At 44.8% G+C, this 18168-nt stretch overlaps 1 protein-coding gene across 3 annotated transcripts in view; it reads left to right on the forward strand.

Moving 5' to 3' along the window:
• The window catches only part of GNAL (G protein subunit alpha L), a 205406-nt gene that overhangs the window by 145557 nt on the left and 41681 nt on the right, over positions 1-18168 (forward strand). The gene's annotated exons all lie outside the window — the stretch shown is intronic.

Genomic DNA, 18168 nt, shown 5'->3' on the forward strand with positions numbered 1-18168 from the left:
CAACATGGTGAAACCCCGTCTCTACTAAAAATACAAAAAATTAGCTAGGCGTGGTGGTGGGTGCCTGTAATCCCAGCTACTCGGGAGGCTGAGGCAGGACAATCACTTGAACCTAGGAGGCGGAGGTTGCAGTGAGCCAAGATTGCACCATTACACTCCAGCCTGGGCAACAGAGTGAGACTCTATCTCAAAAAAAAAAAAAAAAAGGAAAAGGATACTGGTGCCAGGGCTGGTTCATTGTTTTTCCCTGAAACACTTACTTTTCCATTTCGTTTTGCTGTGTTAGATATATTCTATTACTATTAGAAAATAATGGTCCCTAGAACAATGTGAAATTGTTAAGAAGTTCTAGATATGTTTGCTGTTTTGATAATTAAAAATTGTATTTGACTAGTTGTTTTATGTAACTCTGTGGATAGCAAGAAATGAAATATTTTACATTTTAAATCTCTAAACTCTAAAAATTCATAGACATGGAAGAGATTCCATAGCATAGAATCTGGGAATTCACAGTGTTTGGAACCAGTCAGTGGAGCTGCATTGTGCATGTTTATTCCCAGGAGGGAGTGGTTGTGTTGGCCCAAGCTCCTGCTTACTAGGTTCTACATCCAGTCAGCATTCCCCATGGGATGGGTTGGAAGCACCCAGCAAAGCCCAGAGAGCCAGGCTCCAAGGGGTCCATGGCAAGGGCCAGAGGAGGAGGAGGAGGAGGAGGAGAAGACACTAAGCATGGGTGGGGAAAGGAAGAGTGGCCATAAAGAAGTGAGGGAGGTCAATGGGGTCAGACACCCCCAGGGCTGCTGAAGACCACAGCAAGGAACTTGGGTCATCTTTCAGCTACAGCGACCTGCCATCCCAGCCATCGGCTCTAAGCGTGAGGTTGTCAGGGAGAATAGAATGTAGAAGGCAGAGACCCTGTGAGGTGCCTTGGGTTGGACCAGGGTAGCCATACAGGTGAGTGCTGGAAGCTGAAGGGGCAGAACTAGCTGGTGGACTTAATGAGGGAGGTGGAGGAAAGGGATCCAGGAGGGAACAGGGTGAACCACTGTGCCATTTACTGCAATGGGGACATCTAGGAGACTTAGGGAAGAGATCCAGCTCTGCTTTGGAGAAGCTGAGTTTGAGATGCCAAATGGAGAGCCATGTGGAGACATCAAGCAGTCAGTCTGTTGTCGGAGCCTGGAGCTCGGAAGAGAGGCAGATGGCCCCGGTGTACCGGTCATCAGCTGCTGACGGTATGCAGAGCCTGGGAATGCAGAGCACACGAGGAGTGCCTGCAGAGGGGAGAGGGCCCTGGGCCTGAGAACGGTATGCAGAGCCTGGGAATGCAGAGCACACGAGGAGTGCCCGCAGAGAGGAGAGGGCCCTGGGCCTGAGAAAGTTCAGCTTCAGACGAGGAAGAGCCTCGCAGCACATCTAGAAGAGAGGGAGCACCCAGCAGAGGGCCCGGGTCGTCCAGGCCAGACGCTGGAGAGACCCGGAAGGAGGAAGGCTGATGCTCCTAGTAAGATTGTACTTAACCTCCTTCTTACCTTGTCCAAGGACAGGACGTCCCACGTTCAGTCTGCTGGCATGTGGTGAGCGTGCTTGGCAAGGCAAAGCATAGTAAAGCATCAAGAATGGAGCGTACACCTGCTGCAAACACCCTCAGAGGACCATAGAAAGGGTTAGCTACCTCCATTATACGCTTCTTAAAGAAAGTATTTACTCACGAAAAGTTTTAATTAATGAAAAAAGTATTTAAAATGTCCTGGCCGGGCGCAGTGGCTCATGCCTGTAATCCCAGCACTTTGGGAGGCTGAGGAGGGTGGATCAACCTGAGTTCAGGAGTTCAAGACCAGCCTGGCCAACATGGTGAAAACCTCATCTCTACTAAAAATATAGAAATTAGCTGGGTGTGGTGCTGGTCACTTGTAATCCCAGCTACTCGGGAGGCTGAAGCAGGATAATCGCTTGAACCCGGGAGGCGGAGGTGGCAGTGAGCCGAGATCGCACACCTGTACTCCAGCCTGAGTGACAGAGCAAGGCTCGTCTCAAAAAAATAAAAATTTAAAAATTTAAAATGTCCTATTTCCTGCCTTGCACGACAAGTCCTTCAAGATTTTCCCTAAATAATGTTTTTAAATTGGCCCCGCCCTTTCGTTTACGTTTGTGACTACAGTTCTGTGGTTGCTCTCATGTTATTTGGTTGCATTTGGCTCGGATGTGGGAGTTTGGAAAGGCTCTCAGTGGAACTCCAATACAGTCTGAGCAGCCCTGGGAGGACTGCAGGTGCTGAAAATGCCTTTTATCTTTTCCTCTTACTCTCACTCCCTCTTTCTGCAATATTTCAATCGTTAAATAGTCACTTAAGGCACAACAGAAGCTGGGCATGGTGGCAAATGCCTTTGGTCCCAGCTGCTGAGGAGGCTGAGCTGGGAGGATCTCTTGAGCCCAGGAGTTCAAGGCTGCCATGAGCTATCATTGTGCCACACACTGCAGCCTGGGCAACAGAGAGAGACCCTGTCTCAAAAATAAAAAGACACAACAGAATTGTATGTTCAACTCACAGTGCTTTAGGAGTGGGAAGAATATACCAGGAAAATGCTAGCAACTGGAATTTCTAAAGCAGTTCTTAATAATGTTAAAATTCATACACCGCTGCATTTGAAGTTGTTGTGGAATATGCATTCTATCATCCTTTTTCAGTATTTCAGTATTTATGGACAAAGACTGGCCTTGGAGAACACCAGAGTTCTGCTCAATGTCACATTAGAAATTTATCTGTTGTAAAAAAAAAAAAAAAAAAAAAAAAAGGACAAGTTATTCCCGCATCACCATAGTGATATAATTAATAATTTGATTTAAAATAGAATATGGGAAAATAAATCATGGAAAAAGAAATGGTGTGAACTTGACAATAGGGAGATCAGAATTCAGATTCTGGCCCCACCCCCGACCACTGTGTGAGACTTTGGGCAAATTACTTTTATGGGAAAATTAACAGGATCTATTCTTACACAGTTGTGGGATTAAATAAGTAGATATCCAAAGTCCTCCAAATAGTGCCTGGCACTTAGTAAGCACTAGGTAAGTGTTATCTCTTGCTAGAATGTGACTGATAAAGAAACTGACACCCAGAGAGGTGCCTACGATCACAGTTTCCCAGGAACAGATGAGACCACAGCCAAAATCTGCTATTTCTTTTAGATTTATTCTTTCAAATGACAGAAAGCCACAGATAAAAACTGCCTTGTGAGCGAGGCCCTGGGGCCCAGGCCAAGACTCCATTCCAGGCTTGTCAGGAATAAAACACCTTTAGCCAAAGCCTCTGTTCCAGCTTTCTGAACCCTGGGCCTGACAGAATTACAGAAACCAGTTCCCCCTTGAGGCCTCACTATCCTAGGCTAATTGTAACCAATTTAGCTTGTTTCACCCATTTTAATACATATGGGAATCATGTTGGAGCAATAACGTTTGCATCCTAATAACTATCTTGTTTTTCCTCTAGGGTCAGATTCTGGGATTGAGGGATGAGGGATTTCAAAAACAAGTGACATTTCAGTAAATCTGTTAGACCAATGTAGGACTGCCACATTTTTTTACTTTGCCAAATAAGATGCTAGAAAAACTACAGGCTGCTTCCATCTCCCACCACCGTCACTTCATAAAATAAAGGACATTTCGAAACAGGCCAATAACAGGACGTGACTCAGAGTGCAGTCCTCGGACCACGAGACTGTGTGTATTGTTCAGCCCACTAGGTTTTGAATTCTCCAGGGAATGTGTCTTATTCATATTTAAATGCCCGGCTCCTAGGTGGGTGTTCTTGTATAAAGTCAATGCTCAGTCAATAGGCGCGGTAGCTCACGCCTGTAATCCCAGCACTTTGGGAGGCCGAGGTGGGTGGATCACTTGAGGTCAGGAATTCGAGACCAACCTGACAAACATGGTGAAACCCCGTCTCTACTAAAAATACAAAAATTAGCTGGGCATGGTGGTGCACACCTGTAATTCCAGCTACTCAGGAGGCTGAGGCAGGAGAATCGCTTGAACCTAGGAGGCAGAGGTTGCAGCGAGCAGAAGTCACTGCACTCCAGCCTGGGCAAAAGAGCAAGACTCGGTCTCAAAAAATAAATAAATACATAAAGTCAGTGCTCAGTCAGTGCTGTCTGAAATACATGAGTTGGCCAAAGAAGAGCTGGTATTTGATGTGTTATTGACGGGAAAAGCCAACCCTTGACTCCTTGATGGGTCCACACACACTCGCCTTTCCCCATGCTGTGATTGCCACTATTCCTGCGTGTTTTCCGTTTTCTTTATACCTGAATGGCTCTTGGGAAAGCTCTGACTTAAATCTTGGTGTGACACTAAGTCACTGTGTTACCTTACTCAACAGAATTGCATCTTTCTTTTTTTTTTTTTTCTGAGACGGAGTTTCACTCTTGTTGCCCAGGCTGGAGTTCAATGGCACAATCTTGGCTCACTGCAACCTCCGCCTCCCGGGTTCAAGCGATTCTCCTGCCTCAGCCTCAGAATTGCATCTTGAACCCTAGTGCTTATGAAGAAGGTAATAATTCTAAGACCTCTTAAAGTCATTTCTTCCGTGGCAGGAGTCATGGGAGTCTTCTGGGCTTCTCAGTGATGCTGAAATTGTTAGGGCCTCAGGAGGCCAAGCTGCCAATTAAGAGAATCCAGGAGTTCCTCCAAAGGTTCAACATTGAAATACCCAGGAATCCCACTCCTAGGTGTAAACCCAAGAGAATTAAAAACATACCTCCACACAAAAACTGGTAGATGGATGTTCATAGCAATATTTGTCATCATAACTAAAAGGCAAAAACAACCCAAATATTCATCAAATGAAGAATGTATAGACAAAATGTGATTACATCCACACAGTGGAATATTACTCGGCAATGAAAAGGAATAAAATACTGACACATGCTACAACATGGATGAACCTTGAAAACATCACACTAAGTGAAAGAAATAAGACATAAAAAAGACACATATTATATGATTACATGTGTGTGAAATGACCCGAATAGGTAAATCTACAGAGACAGAAGTCAAGTAGTGGTTTCTGGGGGCTGGGGAGAGGGGAGACTTAAGAGTGACTGCTAATGGATGGAGGGTTTCTCTTTGGGATAATGAGTAAGTTCTGGAATTGGATAGTGGTGATGGTTGCACAGTTTTGTGGATATATTGAACCCACAGAATTGCATACATCAAAATGATGAGTTTTGTCTTATTTGAAATTATATGTTATTAAAAAAAAACGACGAGAGAGGGAAGAATCCAGGGCAGGAAAAGCAATGGGAGCTCGGTGGTCAGGCCTGGCCATGGGCACGGTCTAGTGGGGGACTTATGTGAAGACAGAGATGCTGCCTCATCCTTTAGGCCTCCTTGGTGAGTCAGGGGTCCTCTTCTGAAGTCCAGGTTAAGGTCCGAATATGGGTTTATAAGGCCTGCTTCTTCATACTTGGCCCACCGAAAACACGTGACCCCACACACTCTCTCCAAGCCTGCAAATGTGTGTGCAGATAAGGACCTCCAAAACTGTAAAGCACCCATGGCATAAAAAAGTCTAAGGCTGTGAAGATCTGTGTTGTGCTGCTGGGCATGCAAGGAATGGAAACTTACTAAGTGACTTCAAGAAAAGGGGTTTTTCGGCCGGGCGCGGTGGCTCAAGCCTGTAATCCCAGCACTTTGGGAGGCCGAGACGGGCGGATCACGAGGTCAGGAGATCGAGACCATCCTGGCTAACACGGTGAAACCCCGTCTCTACTAAAAAAATACAAAAAACTAGCCGGGCGAGGTGGCTGGCGCCTGTAGTCCCAGCTACTCGGGAGGCTGAGGCAGGAGAATAGCGTAAACCCGGGAGGCGGAGCTTGCAGTGAGCTGACATCCGGCCACTGCACTCCAGTCTGGGTGACAGAGCGGGACTCCGTCTCAAAAAAAAAAAAAAAAAAGAAAAGGGGTTTTTCTTTCCTGAGGATCTGGAAGCTGGTATTGAGACAGAGGCCCTATGGGGAAAAGTATTCTGTTCTTGCCTTCAGGCGTTTCAACTTTGTCATCCCTGTTTACTCCACTCGTACCTTGTCCACTGCGTAACGTACAGGTGAATTCCAGAGGGAGCAGGGGAGATGGGTTTTGCTAAGGCCAGGCCAATTCCTACCTAGCCTTGTGCCCTCGAACAGGCCCACTGGCCAGTTGCTGGGGCTCACTTGACCCAGTCGGTGGCCGTTTGTGTGTCCCTGAGCAGGTGCTGTGGTGAGGCAGAGCCAGCCAGGTGGCACTGACCAGCTGCAGGACTGATGTGTTATGAGAATAATTATTATCACTGAGCTTTAAATATTGTGTTTTCTGTAAAAATGAGTGTCCTTGAAGCCTTGAGCAAGCTGTGCAAATTACCAGAGATTATATTTTATACTGAATTTCCCAGTTCCTACTGTGAAAATTTAAAAACAACCTCCACTGAATTATCCCTCAAAATGCATTTCCTCTAAGTCCTAATACTAAGTGATTATGTAACCATGGAAACGGTTATTTTGGGAGAAAGAAAGTCAGAGAGAATTGGATCTGTAGCATAGCTTTATAAAATCGGACTTTGCTTAATGGAACTTCCAACTCCACAGCTGACGGAGTAGGTTCTTAGGCTCAGTGCGACACAGGATAAGCTCCTTTAGGGCTACATCCATTTCAGTCATTGGTTTTTGAATTTTCTAAGGAGAGACACCATCCCAGAAAAAAAGAAAAGAGCAGCGAAAAAAGTCAAGTGATTTTTCTGCTGCAGTCCCAGATCTGTTTTCTGTCACCTTTCAGGAGTTTTCTTGACCCCATTGGCCCTCTTTGGCACTGATTTGATCCTATGACTGTCAAGTCCTGAAATACTCAGCTCTCAGGACAATCTGGAAATTATTAGCACAAATGAAGTTTCAACTTCAAAGTTAAGTTTTTGCAAAAAACGAAAGGAATTGGCCAGGGGCGGTGGCTCACACCCATAATCCCAGCATTTTGGGAGGCCTAGGTGGGCAAATCACCTGAGGTCAGAAGTCTGAGACCAGCCCGGCCAACATGGTGAAACCCCATCTCTACTAAAATTACAAAAATTAGCCGGGCGTGGTGGTACATGCGCCTTTAATCCCAGCTACTCGGGAGGCTGAGGCAGGAGAATCGCTTGAATCTGGGAGGTGGAGGTTTCAGTGAGCTGAGACCACGCCACTGCACTCCAGTCTGGGTGACAAGAGTGAAACGCCGTCTCAAAATAAATAAATAAATAAAAATTTTAAAAAATAAGATGAAAGAAACTATAATTTTAAAATATGCATATTACTGTATATACTGTTGAACCTATTAAATATATAGCAGCCACCTGGGTGTTTATACACGTTCTTCTTACCTCTCATTTTGATCTCTATCTCTAGCCAAATTTATTTCAGATTTTTTTTTTTTTTTTTTGAGTCATTGGGTCACCCAGGCTGGATTGCAGTGGCATGATCTCCACTCACTGCAACCCCAGCCTCCCGGGTTCAGGAGATTCTCCCGCCTCAGCCTCCCTAGTAGCTGGGATCACAGGGGCCTGCCACCACTCCTGGCTAATTTTTGTATTTTTAGTAGAGATGAGGTTTTACCATATTGGCCGGGCTGGTCTCGAACTCCTGACCCAAGTGATCTGCCCACCGTGGCCTCCCAAAGTGCTGGTGTTGCAGGCATGAGCCACTGCACCCGGCCTCTCAGATTTGCTTCCTAGAGCTACAAAATTGGAAATGTTCCTGCTTATGGGCACTACAATAACATTTACTTTAGCTATAAAAAATAAACGTAGCAGCAAGGACTAGGTAGGTAGACCAGATGCCTCCGCGTGTGGCCATCAGGCCCTGTTACCTGCTTGTTTCGCTCTCTTCTGGGAACCCTTGCCCTGAGGTATCCAGAAGAAAAATTTTAGTGGGATTACCACAAATGTCTTTGTGTGTAAAGACTGTTTTTTTTTGTTGTTGTTGTTTTTTGAGACGAGTCTGGCTCTGTCGCCCAGGCTGGAGTGCAGTGGCCGGATCTCAGCTCACTGCAAGCTCCGCCTCCCGGGTTCCCGCCATTCTCCTGCCTCAGCCTCCCGAGTAGCTGGGACTACAGGCGCCCGCCACCTCGCCAGGCTAGTTTGTTGTCTTTTTTAGTAGAGACGGGGTTTCACCGGGTTAGCCAGGATGGTCTCGATCTCCTGACCTCGGGATCCGCCCGTCTCGGCCTCCCAAAGTGCTGGGATTACAGGCTTGAGCCACCGCGCCCGGCCGTAAAGACTGTTTTTAAAAAATCTCAGAAAATCTACTTTTTTGAGTAGAGAACTACGGTGGCTTCCCATTCCTTATCTAACGTAACCCTCAGACTTCCTATACAGAAAGGATGCCTGGAACAGGATGGGGCTCAGGGCCTGGCCTCTGCCCAGCATGTACATATGTCACAGGAATCTCTGATGACATTCGCCATTCACCGTACAAAATCCTAGATTCATGGCGTGAAAATCAGGACCTTCAAACTATAAAATAAAAATCACATTTTTGATGCCTTAGAGGTGGATTTTTCAGTATTTCTTAGAAATGGAATGCTTTGTCACACGGAACTGTATGGAATGCCAGTAGCAAAGAGGGAAAAGGCGAGTCCCCTGGCTTAGCAGGCAGTGAGGAGCCGGAGCCCTTGTATTCGCTTCTGGCCTGCTGCTCTGTGGCCCCTCTGTTGCCTCCAAATGTGAGGCTCCACAGGGTGCGGTGTAAAAACTGGTGCCAGTTCTCAAAATTCCTACCAGCAGAACCAAATGCAATTTATAGCCAGTGCCAAAGCAAAGTGGTATTTTATTAAAATAAATACATGAAACCAAAGTGAACATTTAATAAAATCAAATTTAGTTTACATATTCACATTTGTAACGTTTACTTATTATAAACAAACCAGAAGATCTCTACGGCTATGTTGGTAAGAACAAAATTGGAATTCAGTGGTCTTAGATGACGGTTGAGTTTTTCGCTAGACTCAACATCCAGCTTATTCCTGCTGGGGAGGGGCGTGTGGGAACATCCTGACATGCGCAGATGAGTTGTTGCAAATGGTAGCAAAAGTGGGGTCTTTTGTTAAGGTTGCCTTGTAATCACAAGAAACATTTAAAGTTAAATGATGTAGAAATGTGAAAAGGAGAATCATAAGAAATTTTCTTCTGGCTGGGCACAGTGGCTCACGCCTGTAATTCCAGCACTTTGGGAGGCCAAGGTGGGAGGATCACTTGAGCCCAGGAGTTTGAGACCAGCCTGGGTCTCTAGTATCCACCAAAAAAAAAAAATGCCCCCAAAAATTGGCAGTGGGGTGGTGTGTACCTGTAGTCCCAGCTACTTGGGTGGCTGAGACAGGAGGATGGCTTGAGCCTTGGAGTTTGAGGCTACAGTGAGCCAAGACCGTGCCACGGCACTCCAGCCAGGACAACAGAGTGAGACCCTGTCTCAAAAAACAAAGAAATTTTCTTCCAAGTTGAATTCTTAACAGACTCTAACAGCTCTTCACATTCTTTAACACAAATGTGACATCTGATAAACGTTATATTGATAGCGTCGGGTTATGGATTACGTTGTCCCCTGTGAGAACATGACAGTTGCTGTGTTAGGAGAGCTTGGGCCCTGCAGGTGAGCCCCAGCTCAAGTGGCCTTGGGTAAAGCAGGGTGTGCATCCTCTGTGCCTCTTAGGGACTTGCTTCTCCCATTAGACTACTCAACAGGTGCTGCATTGTCTACAAAAATGACCAGAACCTCCTTCCAAGCAACACATTTGAAAGAAGTTGAAAATACGTGCATAATATTTTTATAGGAATTTGAGCTACACAGATAGATGCATCTTTTCAAAACTCAGCAGATATACACTTAAGATTTGTGTTTCATTGGACATACATTTTACATTGAAAGAAAAAACCGTGAACAAACATTGATTCTTAGATAACAACCTGTGAGCTGCAGTATTTCGGAGGTAGTGGACTGCTGTCTTCCCTTTTTTTGAAATACATCAAAAATAAAATGGGTTGAGGGATGGATAAATGGATAGATCTATGATTTTTTTTTTAAAGTACAGTAAGACGAAGCTGGGCACAGTGGCGTGTGCCTGTAATTTCAGCTACTCAGGAGGTTGAGGCAGGAGGATCGCTTGAGCCTAGGAGTTCGAGGCCAGCCTGGGCAGTGTAGCAAGAACCTGTCTCTAAAAAGAAATGCCTAAAAGGAGAGTAAAACAAGAATGTCAGAATCTAAATAGTAGGTATTCAAGTATTCACTACAAAATTATTTCTAATTTATTTTATGTTTGAAATTTTTAATAATAAAATGTAGGGGGAATAAAGAAAAATATAGCCAGGCGCAGTGGCTCAAGCCTGTAATCCCAGCACTTTGGGAGGCCGAGACGGGCGGATCCCGAGGTCAGGAGATCAAGACCATCCTGGCTAACACAGTGAAACCCCGTCTCTACTAAACAATACAAAAACTAGCCGGGCGAGGTGGCGGCGCCTGTAGTTCCAGCTACTCGGGAGGCTGAGGCAGGAGAATGGCGTAAACCCAGGAGGCGGAGCTTGCAGTGAGCTGAGATCCGGCCACTGCACTCCAGTCTGGGCGACAGAGCGAGACTCCATCTCAAAAAAAAAAGAAAGAAAGAAAGAAAAATACATATGTAAAGCTGTGATCAGAAGCTTACAGAATAATGTTACATAGTAGCACAGGTTAATAAATCAACAGTACCCTACAAATGACAGTGTGAAACGTAAGACACTTGTGTGTGTGTGTGAGGTTTTATCACAATACTTTTGTTTGCTGAATTCTTTGAAACACTTCCAAGGAATCCAGGGGACTCAGGGAAAACCACTAAGTACTGTACTACTATTAACAAAGGTACAGTTTCAGAATTATTGAAGAGGTGTGTCCCACTAGGCAGGTGGCTCACATCTGTAATCCCAGCATGTCGGGAGGCCAAGGCAGGAGTACCGCTTAAGCCCAAGAGTTTGAGACCAGCCTGGGCAACATGTTGAGACCTCGTCTCTACAAATAATTTTTTTAAATTTAGCTGGGCGTAGTGCCACATACCTGTAGTCCCAGCTACTCCAGAGCCTGAGATGGGAGGAGTACTTTAGCCTGGGAGTCGAGGCTGCAGTGAGCAATGATCATGCCACTGCACTCCAGCTTAAGTGACAGGGTGACGCCCTGTCACAGAAAATAATAATAATAGGCTGGGCGCAATGGCTTATGCCTGTAATCCCAGCACTTTGGGAGGCCGAGGCGGGAGGATCAGCTGAGGTTGGGAGGTCGCAACCAGCCTGACCAACATAGAGAAACTCTGACTCTATTAAAAATACAAAATTAGCCGGGCATGGTGGTGCATGCCTGTAATCCCAGCTACTCAGGAGGCTGAGACAGGAGAATCACTTGAACCCGGGAGGCGGAGGTTATGGTGAGCTAAGATCGCATCATTGCACTCCAGCCTGGGCAACAAGAGCAAAACTCTAAAAATAATAATAATAATAAAATAATAAAGAGGTGTGTGCTCTGTATTGCTTAGTACCCAAGCGTAGCTGTGAGACAGCTCATATTTATTGAAACTTGCCATGTGGAGGCACATTTTATGCACATTAGATGAGCTAGCATAGTAATCCTCACACTCACCCAATGAGTTCATTATCTTCATTTTGCAGATGAGGAAGTAAAAGCACATAAGATTACACAAGACTACACAATACTATTACTCGATTGATCCAGGATTTCAAATTTTAAACCTAAAGATTATGAGAGACTGCTTTAGATTAAAAGTTCACCAAGCATTCTGTGAACATCAGATGCATGCTAGACACCGCCAGCCACTGAATGACAAAGATGAATGAGGCATGGACCTAGGCATTTGAAGAAGGAGATTGCCACAGGGACATCCTTTTTCTCAGATTCTGAAGGAACTCTCATCAACTTCCCATCTCCATCCACTTCATATCTTGAACCTAGTTGTCAATTGAAAGCCAGAATGGCTTTTTTTGAGACGGAGTCTCGCTCTGTCACCCAGGCTGGAGTGCAGTGGCGCTATCTCGGCTCACTGCATCCTCCGCCTCCCGAGTTCAAGCTATTCTCCTGCCTCAGCCTCCCGAGTCACTGGGATTACAGGCACATGCCAGCACACCCAGCTAATTTTTGTATTTTTAGTAGTGCTGGGGCTTCGCCATGTTGGGCAGGCTGGTCCCGAACTCCTGGCCCACCTCGGCCTCCCAAAGTGCTGGGATTACAGGCATGAGCCACCACACGCAGTCCAAGATAGCTTTTTATGTACATATAGAGGTCCTTACGGTTCAAGAAAGTGAAAAGACAGCTCTCAGAAGGGGAAGAGCGTTTATAAATCATGCGTCTGATAAAGGACTTGTATCTAGAATCATAAAGAACTCTTACAACTCAGTAATAACGTAAGTAAACCAATTTTTAAATCAGCAAAGGATCTAAATAGACATCTCCCAAGTAAGATAGATGAATGGCTAATCAGCCACAAAAAGACACTCAACATCTTTAGCCATTAGGAAAATGCAAAGCAAAATCACTGTGACATTCCATTTCATAACCGTAGGATGGCTGTGCCCAAAAAGCCAGATAAAACAAGTGTTGCTGAGGATGTGGAGAAATTACGATCCTCATATACTGCTGGTGGGAACGTAAAATAGTCCAGCCACTTTGGAAAACCAACTGGTAGCTCTAAAAAACGTTAAACACAGTTGCCCCATGGCCCACCAATTCCACTCCTAAGTGTATGTCCAAGAGAATTGAAAATATACATCCACGCAAAAACTTCTAGACAAATATTCATAGCAGCATTATTAATAGTAATCAAAATGTTTAAACAGACTGGGCATGGTGGCTCACACCTGTAATCCCAGCAGTTTGGAGGCCAAGCTGGGTGGATCACTTGAGCTCAGGAGTTTGAGACCAGCCTTGGCAACATGGTGAAATCCCTTCTCTATGAAAAAGTATCCAGGCATGGTGATGCACACTGGCAGTGCCAGCTACTTGGGGGGCCGAGGTGGGAGGATTGCTTGAGCCCAGGAGGTCGAGGCTTCAGTGAACCAAGATTGCATCACTGCACTCCAGCCTGGGTGACAAAATGAGACCCTGTCTCAAAAAAAAAAAAAAAGTGTAAACAACCTAAATGCCCATCCACCGATGAATGCATAAACAAAATGTGGCCCATTCACACAATAGAATGTTACTCAGTTACAAAAAGGAGTGACGTCCTGATGCATGCTACAACATGGATGATCCTTGAAAACATTATGCTAAGTCAAAGCCGCCAGACACAAAAGACCACATATGGTATCATTTCATTTATATGAAATGTCCAGAATAGGTATATATGTAGAGACAGAGTAGATTAATGTTGCATGGAGCCAGGTGGACTTGGGGGATGAGGAATCGCTTTAATGGGTACAGTGTTTCCTCTTGAAGTGATGAAAATGTTCTAAAAGGGATTGTGGAGATGGTTGCACAACTTTGAATATGTAACAAAAAAGTCATTGAATTGTGCACTTTAATCAAGACTCCCTGTTGTAACTGGCTTGTGAGAGCTTTACTTGGACACTTCAGTAAAATTAATTTGGAGACTGCTGATCATTCCAGTCTGCCTAATTTCAGGGCCTTCTTATTTAATACCAAGGGGGTAAGATGCATTATGTTTCATCCATGTGCCACGCATCGTGACAGTGTGGGGATGCTCCTGACAGGATGCAGTATGAGATCCATAGCATTTCAGATTGTGCATGTACTTACTTTGTCTTTTTTAAAATCAGTTTAAGAGAGGCAGAAGAAATGAAATTGAAAAGCAGACCAGGCGCGGTGGCTCACGCCTGTAATCCCAGCACTTTGGGAGGCCGAGACAGGCGGATCACGAGGTCAGGAGATCGAGACCATCCTGGCTAACACAGTGAAACTCCGTCTCTACTAAAAAATACAAAAAACTAGCCGGGCGAAGTGGTGGGCACCTGTAGTCCCAGCTACTCGGGAGGCTGAGGCAGGAGAATGGCGTAAACCCGGGAGGCGGAGCTTGCAGTGAGCTCAGAGCCGGCCACTGCACTCCAGCCTGGATGACAGAGCAAGACTCTGTCTCAAAAAAAAAAAAAAAAAAGAAAAGCAAAAAATACTGATTCAAAATGTAGTTCCCATACTGAAAATATGTCTTAAAAATCTCTTTTAAAAAACCATCTTTGTGGAAATTGGCAGGTAATTTCTAAGTTGTTTCCATAGGATTTGGAGTTGTTCTTCTCCATGCAGTGCCTGACACAGTAACATATAAATATGAGATGTTATAGCATATATCACTGCTTCGTTCCTTTCAATAGTTGAACCACATGAATGAACAACTAAATCTAACCAAATTTTGTAAACTGTTTATTATGATGGGCTAGTGCACTTCTGTGCACCACTGACGTGAAATTATTGTTTACCACTGTGCCTAGAACAATCCTATTATAAACATATAATAGGTGCTTCATAAACTTGTTACATGAATAGATTTTTGTGTTATCACTGTTCTTTTTCTGCTCTCTCTACTATTCATAGCCCAGTATTCTTATGTGTACAAAATTAATTTTTGACTGGGTATGGTGGCTCACGCCTGTAATCCCAACACTTCGGGAGGCCAAGGCAGGAGGATCGCTTGAGCCCAAGAGTTTAAAAGCAGCCTGAGCATCTTGGCGAGACCTTGTCTCTACTAAAAGTAAAAAAAAAAAAAAAAGAAAAGAAAAATTAGCTGGGCCATGGTGGTGTGCACCTGTGGTCCCAGCTCCTTGGGATGGTGAAGTGGGAGGATTGCTTGAGTCTAGGAGTTCGAGGCTGCAGTAAGCCATGATCAAGTCGCTGCACTCCAGCCTGGGTGGCAGAGCAAGACCTTGCCTCAAAAAAAAAAAAAAAAATTATTTTTCTTTAAAGTTCAGATAGGTGTAAGCATAATATCTCTTCATAGCAGCATTATTCACAATTGTGCAAAAAGTGGAAACAAGCCAAGTGTCATCAGCTGACAAATGGACACACAAAATTGGTGTATCCCGACAATGGAATATGATTCAGCCGGAAAAAGGAATGAGGGGCTGGACGGTGCTACAGCACAGCCTGCTTTAGAGCAGAGGTGTTCTAGCTCAGAGAAAAGTGAAAGCTGTAATCATGCATTGTGTAAGCACTTCCTTCATCCCAGGGAACAATAATAATGTGTTCACAATATCAAGGAATGTAATTAAAGCTTTTCAAATAGAACTTAAGGTATAAGGGAGCTGCTCTTTGATAATTTCATATCAAAGAAAGCATTCAAAAAAGGAAGAAAGTAAAACCTTTCTTAAGGTAGTGCATGCATTCGCAGTTAGAATTAAATATCTTTATTTCACCAAACTCCCTTGATCACATAATAACTAGGATCCATGATATCAACAAAAAAGCTACCTTTGAACTATAGCATTATTCTATTATTATATTAACAGACTTAAGGAACTCTCCACACAAATAGAATTTCCATTTACTTACAGTTTTATTCATGTGACAACAATTAAGTGCATGGGATGCTCGTATTTCTCATTCTATTTGGTATCTGTGAAAATATAGTGTTCTGCATTATTTCTGTGAAGAGAGAATGAAAGATTCCTTATCCAGCTACTGAGGCAGGCAGTCACTGCTAGGAAAGAAACTCCTTTGCCATGACTTTCTGCCAAGATACATGCAGTGACTAAATATATCTTCTAAGATAGACAAGACTTAACAGATCATTTTGCCAAAAAAGGAAATGTTTTATTAACCTCAATTGAACATGTTTAATGACATCCCAGATCTCTTTTAAAATAGGAGACTCAGTGGAGGTGAACACAGATGCAAAGGTCAGTTTCTCATTCCAGCTGTTCCTTTGAAACACATTGTGACCTGAGCAAATCCGTGTATTTGGTGTCTAGGGCACCCCCTCTGAGAAAGCTCTAGGAGTCCTCAGACTTCCCTTCGTTACCGTTAGTTGACCACGTGCTTCTCATAGTTAGCTTTCTTCCCTGGAATGATCTACAGGAGACCTGGGCGGACCTATTTGGGAACGCTGCAGTGACAGAGTCAGTCATGTACACAGTCATAGGCAGCTGCAGAGAAGAGGAAGCACCAGAGGCCTCCCGTGAGCAAGAGCCGTGTTGAATGCACTTTGTCCTTCTTTCTGTGATTTAGTTCACGTAAATGACATTGAGGAATTTGCTTTTTTTTTTTTTTTAAGAGACGGAGTCTCGCTCACTCGCCAGGCTGGAGTGCAGTGGCACGATCTCAGCTCACTGCAAGCTCCGCCTCCTGGGTTCACGCTATTCTCCTGCCTCAGCCTCCCGAGTAGCTGGGACTACAGGCGCCCGCCACCACGCCCGGCTAATTTTTTTTGGATTTTTAGTGGAGACGCGTTTCACCGTGTTAGCCAGGATGGTCTCGATCTCCTGACCTTGTGATCCGCCCGCCTTGGCCTCCCAAAGTGCTGGGATTACATGCGTGAGCCACCGCTCCCAGCCTTTTTTTTTTTTTTTTGAGACACAGTCTCACTCTGTCACCCAGGCTGGAGTCAGTGCTACGATCACAACTCACTGCAGCCTGGACCTCCCAGGCTCAAGTGACCTCCCGCCTCAGCCACCTGAGTAGCCAGGATCACAGGTGTGCACCATAATGCCCAGCTAATTTTTTGTGTTTTTAGTAGAGACGGGATTTCGCCATGTTGCCCAGGCTGGTCTTGAACTCCTGGACTCAAGCAATTTGCCCACCTTGGCCTCCCAAAGTATTGGGATTACAAGCATGAGCCACCGCACCCAGCCTTCATCGGCTTTCAATTCTCTTTTAACCCCTAAACTAATCTTAAAATACACTTTCTCCTACAAATATGTTAAGATTTACTATGAAGTATTGTTTTTCAGATGTTAGTTGTGGCTACAATTTATTATACTTAGGGCAAGATTAATCATGATTATTTGAAGACAGCTCTGTGGTTCCTGGAAAAGATATATCTGCTAGGGCCGGGCGCAGTGGCCTGTAATCCCAGCACTTTGGGAGGCCAAGGCAGGCGGATCACCTGGGGTCAGGAGTTCAAGACCAGCCTGGCCAACATGGCGAAACCCCATCTCTACTAAAAATACAAAAATTAGCCAGGCGTGGTGATGCATGCCTGTAATCCCAGCTACTCGGGAGGCTGAGGCAGGAGAATCGCTTGAACCTGGAAGGCAAAGGTTGCAGTGAGCCAAGATCGTGCCACTGTACTTCAGCTTAGGCAACAGAGTGAGACTCTGTCTCAAAAAAAAGAAGAAAGAAAGAAATGCCTGCTAGAATTCCTCATTCATCAAATTTATGGAGGAAGATCTGTGAGCACCTCTGCTTCCCAATTGCGGGGATGCTTCCGTGAGAAGAAATTCTGGGGAAAATAGAAACCTCTGCTTTATGGAATGTTACAAATGCATCAGGTTTGCATAGGGAATTACTTACCTATACCCCATACTGTTCATCCTGTAGCCTGAAACTCAGTAAATGTTTGTGGAATATAGGTATGAAGTGGAAGATTGTAGCCCAACTCCATCAACTAACGAAAGAAAACATATGTTATATTTTAGTTCAGATTTTTTCTTTTTTTGAGATTGAGTTTTGCTCTTGTCACCCAGGCTGGTGTGCAATGGTGCAATCTCCGCTCACCTCAACCTTCGTCTCCTGGGTTCAAGCAGTTCTGCCTCAGCCTCCCAAGTAGCTGGGATTACAGGCATGTGCCATCATGCCCAGCTAATTTTTTTTTTTTTTTTTCAGTAGAGACGGTTTCTCCGTGTTGGTCAGGCTGGTCTCAAACTCCCGACCTCAGGTGATCCACCCGCCTCAGCCTCCCGAATTGCTGGGATTACAGGCGTGAGCCACCGCGCTCAGCCTAGTTCAGATATATCTAATGACTTAGTTTAATGGTCCCCAGCCTTTTTGACACGAGGGACTGGTTTCATGGAAGACTATTTTTCCATGGACCGTGGTGGGGTGGATGGTTTCGAGATGATTCCAGTGCATTACATTTATTGTGCTCTTCTATGTCGATTACGTTGTAATATATAATGAAATAATTATACAACTCACCATAATGTAGAATCAGTGGGAGCCTGAGCTTGTTTTCCTGCAGCTAGATGGTCCC

This window comes from Papio anubis, chromosome 19 (assembly GCF_008728515.1).
Source record: "Papio anubis isolate 15944 chromosome 19, Panubis1.0, whole genome shotgun sequence".
In the NCBI taxonomy this organism is placed as follows: Eukaryota; Metazoa; Chordata; class Mammalia; order Primates; family Cercopithecidae; genus Papio; species Papio anubis.